Here is a 7961-nt window from a genome sequence, read left to right on the forward strand (position 1 = left end):
ATACATTTGGGAGTAGATCACAGACATTAGTGACTGAATATACTGAAGTGAATCCCTGAAGCTGTGGATAACCTCGTTAGTGTTTCAGTATTACAGTCACGTTCGACCTCAAAAGGGTTTTCGAGTTGGTGTATACTGACATCTAGCGGTGGCATGATGACCAGCAATACAAAAAAATATATTATTATTATTAATAATAATATTTTTTACAGATAAAATATACATGGTAGCACAAATTGTTTTGTTGTTATATATTATTAAAAAAACAACAACAGAACAACTATATATATATATATATATATATATATATAATAAAAAACAAAAATATAAAAATGATCTACAAGATTTCATAATATCACAGATTATGTTTTGTTTTTATATATAATGAATCACAATACCAACAATACAGTTAAAAATATAATAATATAAAACAAGAATGTCCTTACAGAAAAAAAAACACATATTAAGTTTTGTTTTATATGCCGCTTATTTTGTTTAAATTTAGGGCTGGTTATGATACATCTAGAAACCAACCAGCAATAAAAGATCAACTGTAGATCTTTGGTGTTTTTCACTTCGGAAACACTGTGGGTCACGTCTGTCCCCTTGAAGCTTCCGTAGCTAGTCACACGAGTTCGCAGATTGTTTGTAGTGAGCAGCTGATATGAGGCTGTGATAGACCATAGACAAGTTTGGCCGAAAATTCTCTCAGAATGATTTTATATGAACATTTCCGATCATCGACGGTCATTTGACTCGTTTATCTGGTCTAACGGAAGTGTTTTTGGATCTAAAGCCGAACCGGCGCGGAAGTGATACATTGTATCAGACGCGACGCGTGACGCGTCCTGTCAGTCAAATCTTGCTACAATGTTTCGGTGTGTCACAGATGTAAATGTATTCCAATAGAGATTCAGATGACTGATTTTGTGTGTTAATAAAGACTCTTAACATCAGGAATATCAACAGAACGCACCGCGCGTCTCTGCCAGCTGCTTTCGCAACATGCAGCTACACTGATTTGTTTTCTTGTGATTTATTTGCACACAAAATCCATTCGTTTGCATGTAAGGTCAGGTGGTTTTTTAAAAGACCAACATGCTGCGGTGGATTTTGGGAGGTCGGGAGGCGCAGGGAACAGTGCAGGTGAGTACAAGCCACAAAAAAACACAAGCAACAGTTTTTGTTATATGTTTCATATGTGTATGTATATCCATATATATACATACACACACACACATATGTATATATATATATATGTGTGTGTGCGTTTTATTTACTAATACAGTAAGGAAAAGTTTGGCTGGACCAGTGTTATTTTTCGAATCATTGATGTATAATATAGTTTTTGTTAATATTTTGAATTCGAATTTTTAATATATTTTTTGTGATTTATTTAAAGCTTTTGTATATATAATATTATACTGTATTGATTTGTTTATTGTAGGGAAACATTAATGCTAATGTTTCATTTTTTTAATGATTTTAGTTTGTTTAGGCTGGTTTTAGGGCTCGAAGCAAGACAAAAAGACAAAAAAAAACAAAAAAAAACAACTGCAGCATTTAAACTTAAAGTAATTCGATTTTTGTTGATGTGTTTAGAAAAATGCCTGTAATAACTCATAGTTAAAAAAATGTTATCAGCCATGCATTTTAAAAGTCACAAAAACTCCAGTTTTGTGGTATGACCTATATGTCCATGTTATTGCCGTTATTTACCAATAAACAGAAGATGAGAAGCTGGTCTCAGTGTCCAGTTCTTCTAGTTGCAGTACATGTATCAGAGAGACAGGCCGACGCAGTCCAGCAAACAGCAGTCATTTCAGCACATTCTGAGCTAGATTGAAGAAATGATTCGTTTGTCTATTATATTCTCTCCGTGGGCAGAAGAGCGCGGTGCTGTTCATTGGGGAGGAACAGCCCAAAAACTGTTTCACGGAGATGCAGGTGCTGAAAGGTCACTTTGACATCGTTCGATTTCTGGTGCAGATTGATGACTTAAGGTAAGCAATCCTCTTCTTCTGCCTCTGACCAGTGACTGACAGCTAAGACCGAGCCAGGTCCTCTCCAAAAGCAAGCTTACAGAGCGTGACAAGAGCTTAATCATCACAGCTTGAGGGAGTTTGGTGTGTGTGTGCACTTCGACATCCACTTGATAGTGTCCATCAGCTCTGGGCCTGTCTGTATTAACCGCTTCTGCATGAAAACATCTGTGCTGGAGGCCTTTAAAAAGCTCATGTATATATAAACACACAGCGCAGGGCTTATTCTTATTGAAGGGATGGAGAAGAGCGTTTGGAAGTGTGTGTGTGTGTGTTATGGCTGGCAGCTCCTTATGATCTTAGTGCAGGAGGAGAGTTTGAGGTGAGGTCAGTGTGCAGAACATCACTGATTGCTTTTAGAGTCCAGAATCCTGTTTCTCTTCTCCGATCCCTTCCATACTTCCTGTACCTCATCCCTTTATCATAGTTTTATTCTCCTGTTCTTCCTGAGGACCATTCGTTTCTGAGCTCGAGAGGTCAAAGGTCTCTTCAGAATCATGAGATTGTTCAAATCCAATCAGAGGAGAAGATCTGTCATAGTTAGGGATGTAACGATTAACCGCGAGTCGGTTGAAAATCGATTCAAGTGCAGGCCATGTTATATTTTGCGCTTTACGGTTCCTTTTATTTAACCATTAATCTAGTTAATGGAAGTAAAGCATCATGCCAGGCTTTACTCAGCATCTGTGTGTTTTGTGATGGGCAGGTTTGCGTCTGCAGGTGACGACGGCCTGGTGCTCATATGGAATGTTGAGGTGAGCAGAACAGGACTTTATGAATATGCTAATTACAAGTTAATGATATAGTTGATAGTCCGGTTGATAGTCTTTTGGCATAAATAAATTATATTAACATTATTATTTAATATTATTATTATTATTAAAAAAATTAAATAAATTCAGGAACTTTTTTGCATTGTGACTCAGTTCTCAAAAGCCTCCTGTGATGGTAATTATTTGCGTACACACGTGAAGATTTACGTTATTGTGTTTGTGTGTGTTTTTTATCGGGGCAGTGCCACAAAATATATACAAAATAGAATTTCATAATGTTAAATACTGTATGCTTGATTTAATTTATTTTATATTTTGAAATAGACTGTATTATGTTCTTTATTAAGTGGTTAATTACTACTTTATTAATAACATTCAAAAAGACATTAAAAAAAAAGTTAGTTTTAATTGTCCCCTGCAATAAAACGTACATTTACTGTGTGACACCAACACTCAATATAAATGCAAAACAGCATTTGTGTGTGTGTTTGTGTGTTTCAGACGGGAGATTGTTTGTTCGAGCTGCGCGGTCACACACAGCAGATCACTGCAATGACATCATACTCCTTCATCAGAGGAAGAAACGCACACGCCGCGCTCATTACCGCATCATCAGACCGCACGCTCAGTGTATCCTTTACACGAGCTTCTGCTGAAGTGTGTGTGTGTGTCAATGCTTGTCCTTAATTCTACAGCAGTTATGGGATCCAGATTCAGGAAACCGAGTACAGAATATATCTGATCTCCAGTCTTCAGTGAAGGTACAGTGTGTGATGCAGCATGTTTCAGTGCAGATGGTGTGGATTGTGTGTGTAGACAGGTCTGTTCCTCTTATAGTGTGTGTTTGTGCGCTGATGGATGTGTCTGTTTTTCAGTGTTTGCTGGTGTTGGATCGTTTGGACGTGTGGCTCTCGGGTGGGAATGAACTGTGTGTTTGGAACAGAGACTTTGAGCTGCAGTGTAAAACGGTTCATCACAGTGATGCAGGTACACAATCCAAAACACACACACACTCCCAGATAAATAAATATATGAATGATGTTCATGCAGAGCACATACAACAAAGAAACATCTGTCCAAGACCAGAAACAGACTACTAAACACAAGAGAACATCACTACAACATGTTGCTAATAGTTTTATAAACTTAAAGTGGCAGTGTGTAATTTCTGCAACATCATTAAAGCAATAAGCCCCAAGAAGCCGTGGTTTACAGTGAATTTATAACAGCTAAGAGGTGTATGTTTGTAGAGTAATTTACAACAACTTTGAATGCGGATCAACCAATCAGAATCAAGGACCGGAACTATCCGTTTTATAAATGACTTTTTCTCTTCTGCTCATCAAGGCTGCATTTATTTGATCAGAAATACAGTAAAAATAGTAATATTGTGAAATATTTTTTACAATTTAAAATAACTGTTTTCTATTTGAATATATTTTAAAATATAATATATTCCTGTGATCAAAGATACATTTTTAGCATCATTACTCCAGTGTCACATAATCCTTCAAAAAACATTCTAATATGCTGATTGGCTGCACAAGAAACGTTTATTATTATTATGCTAAAAACAGCTGTGCTGCTTAATATGTTTGTGGAAACTGTGGTACCATTTTTTAAGGGTTATGCGATGAATGGAAAGCATTTATTTGAAATAGAAATCTTTTGTAACATTATGCATGTTTAATGCATCCTTGCTGAATAAATGTACTAATTTCTTTAAAAAAAACAAAAAAAAAAAAACAGCTTACTGACCCCAAAATGTGAACAGTAGTGTATTTAAATATATTTTAATAAATCATCTGCTTTATTCTGAAGGCATCTCAGCCATGGTGGAGTTACCGAAGAACTTCATTGCAGCTGCCATGGATAAAGAGATCGGTAACTGAAATTTTTTTTCCCATAAAATGTATGTTAAAAAAAACAATAATGGTATTTTCAACAAATATGAAAAGTTTACACTTGCTGCTCTAGCAAAAGCTGACATGGTCCTCATAAAAAAATGTAGTAATGACTTTTATGTTATTAAAGCTATTTTTTGACAAGTTTGCTTGTAGGTAAATGAATGATTTGAAATGGTTTCTGATGTTCCAGTGATATTTAAGTTGAGCCTGTCTGGATCAGGTATATTGCGGTTATGGCCATGCGTCATCTAGCTGACCATCGGGACACCATCCATTCTCTCATCAGCATCAACGGTGAGACACTTGACTGCAGTCGGTCCTCACGTTCACACTGAGATCATTGTGTTGAGTGTTGGTTACTGTTGATCTCAGACGGCTTGTTTGCGAGCGGCTCTCATATCGGTGAGCTCATCATCTGGGATTCAGTGGATTGGACGATCCAGGCGTATGAGCACATTCTGTGGGAGGAGCCGGCGGGAGACCGCCAATCAGAGGTCAAACTGAAACAGATCGAGAGATCTATTCAACACATGAGCTCAGATGGAGAGGTAAGAAACTGACCTTCCGTTGTAAATGATCAATTATATATAAATGATACAACAATGGTCAAAAGTTTGGAATAATTATGCGTTTTTATGTTTTTGAAAAAAGTCTGTGCTCACCAAGGCCACATTTTTATTGAATCAAAAATTCAGTAAAAAATTGTGAAATATTATTAACTACTTTCTATTTCAATCTATTTTAAATGCTTAAAAGCTGAATTTTCAGCATCATTACTCCAGTCTTCAGTGTCACACGATCCTTCAGAAATAATACTAATATGCTAAACCTTTTTACTATTATAAATGTTAAAAAAACATTTTTGCTGCTTGGTATTTTTGTAGAAACTGTAACACTACCATTCAAAAGTCTGGGGTAAGTAAATAAATAAATACATAATAATAATATATTTATATAACAAGGATGCATTAATTGATCAAAAGTGATGGTAAAGCCATTTATAATATTACAAAACATGTTTATTTAGAAGAAATGCTGTTCTTTTGAATCTTCTATTCATTAATTAATCCTCAAAAGTTTAGCTTTTGCATCACAGGAATAAATTACATTTTAAAATATATTCAAGTACAAAACAGTTATTTAAAATGTTAATAATATTTCACAATATTACTGTTAAGCAGCCTTGGTGAGCTAAAGAGACTTCTTTCAAAAACGTGAAAAAACTGTAATTATTCCAAACTTTTGACTGCTAGTGTAAATAATATATGATAATCATATCTTGCATGTTTTCCTTACACAGTTATATCTCTGTCTCGGTATATAGTGGCGGCTGTAGGCAGTGGTCTGTATGTTTTTAATGTGCTAATGAAGAGTGTGGCGGCGTACAGGAAGATCGCCCATGATTCCAGTGTCTTACACACCATGCTGCAGGAGGACGGGTATGATACGCATCAGCAGAACTCCTCCAAAGCATCCCTGTGAAGCATCTGAGTAAAGCGAAGTGTTGTCTGTTTGTGTTGTAGGCGCTTGATGTCGTGCTCTGAGGACGGTAGTGTGAGGATGTGGGAGTTACAGGACCTCCCCCTGCCCGCTGAACCCGCCTCCTCAGGTGAGCAGGACACAAACACCTCGTTCTTTCCATCCATCCCTTTTATCTCGGAAATACCTTCTTCTCAGCCCTTTCCTCTTTCCATCACAACCCACATCCTTCCTTCCCTCATTCTTGTCCTCTTTCTGAAATTGATCCAGATGTTGCCACATCATCATTTATTTTGCCATCCTGTGTAGAGGATATGTGTGTGTGTGTGTGTGTGTGTGTGAGTGTGTGTGTGTGTGTGTGAGTGGGGGTGGGGGGGTGCATCTAGATTTTGACAGATGCATTTTGGTTGAATTAAAAGTGTAAATAAATCATTCTTTTATTTTAAATGATCATGAGTTTAATGCATTATTTTTGTGTGATTTCTATATCTCTGTTTTCTCTTTCAGGCTTTTTTGGGATGTTTGGCACTTTTGGCAGGTCCAGTAAGCAGACAGGCCCTCCTGCCAAGAAAATCCCAGAAGTCCCTGGTCTGCGCTCGCTGGAACTGATGGGCGATCTGATTGGTCACTCTAGGGCTGTGCAGGTACGGTATGAGGTTCACGTGACATAAACCCATTGATGTTTTTTTCAACTAGTGTTTTTCTCGTCCTAGTTTCATGAACTGGTTTTAGATGAAAGCTTTGGATTTAGTGTGTAGGAACAGTGTGCTATTAGGAGACATTGATCCTGGATGAAGCAGAGAATCGTTCTGACCTGCAAAGTTTCTGACAGAGTGAAGGATGTGATCTGCATACAACTCAACTTACGCACTGATCATCTGACATGTGCTCTATAGCTCATTAGCATTATCTTATTAAGTCACATTGCATGTTTTCAATCAGCTTCAGGGAGTTTTATTATGGCTTATCTCAGTGTGATTTAGACATGCATATAAAAACAGTGACTTCACTCAAAAAAAGACGTTCTGTCATCATTTACTTCAGTTCTAAACTTGTAAAGAAAGGAAGGTGAATAAATGATGAACAAAATGTTAGTGTTAGGTGAACTGCTATTTTAAGGCATGTACAGTGTCTACACTTATTATACATATGAGCAAGGGATAGGGGATATGCAGGGCCGCATTAAGACCTTACTGGGCCCCGGGGCTATGACTTACTGCAGGGCCCCCTATTAAAAATATAATATACAAAATTTTATGAATACATTTATTCATAAAAAAAAATGTATGCATTGAAATTTTATTCTTGTTACCAATTTCAATATTTAAAAAAAATTAAAAAAATACTATAGCCTAAGTAAAAACAAGCTTATATTTAAGACAACTAAACAGACAAAATTACAAAAAAAAAAAAAAATAGACCTACTTGAAACACTTAAAGCACTGAATAAGAAATTATATTGTATACAATAATTGTACAAATAAACTGAATAGTCTTCACTGTATAAATTCAATATACATTAATTCTTATTTATTTTACAAAAGTGATTCGGTCAAGGACAGTGAGTGATTTTCTTTCTAATGTTTGATTAACATTATTGACAAATTTTAACAGCAGCTAAATTAGGCTGCTTTAGAGGAATAGCTCACCCAAAAATTAAAGGTCTGTTGTTGTTCTAAACCTGTATGAGTTTCCTTCTGCTGTTGAATGTAAAAGTATATATTTGGAACAATACTGGTAACCCAACAGTTGCTGGGCCC

The 7961-nt window shown here is 36.3% G+C and overlaps 1 pseudogene; it reads left to right on the top strand.

Moving 5' to 3' along the window:
- Positions 1–586: 586 nt before the first annotated feature.
- LOC107720921 (WD repeat-containing protein 41-like) overlaps positions 587–7961 on the top strand; it is a 12154-nt pseudogene continuing 4779 nt past the window's right edge.

The sequence above is a fragment of the Sinocyclocheilus rhinocerous genome, unplaced genomic scaffold, assembly GCF_001515625.1.
Source record: "Sinocyclocheilus rhinocerous isolate Xijiao unplaced genomic scaffold, SAMN03320098_v1.1 scaffold751, whole genome shotgun sequence".
NCBI lineage: Eukaryota > Metazoa > Chordata > Actinopteri > Cypriniformes > Cyprinidae > Sinocyclocheilus > Sinocyclocheilus rhinocerous.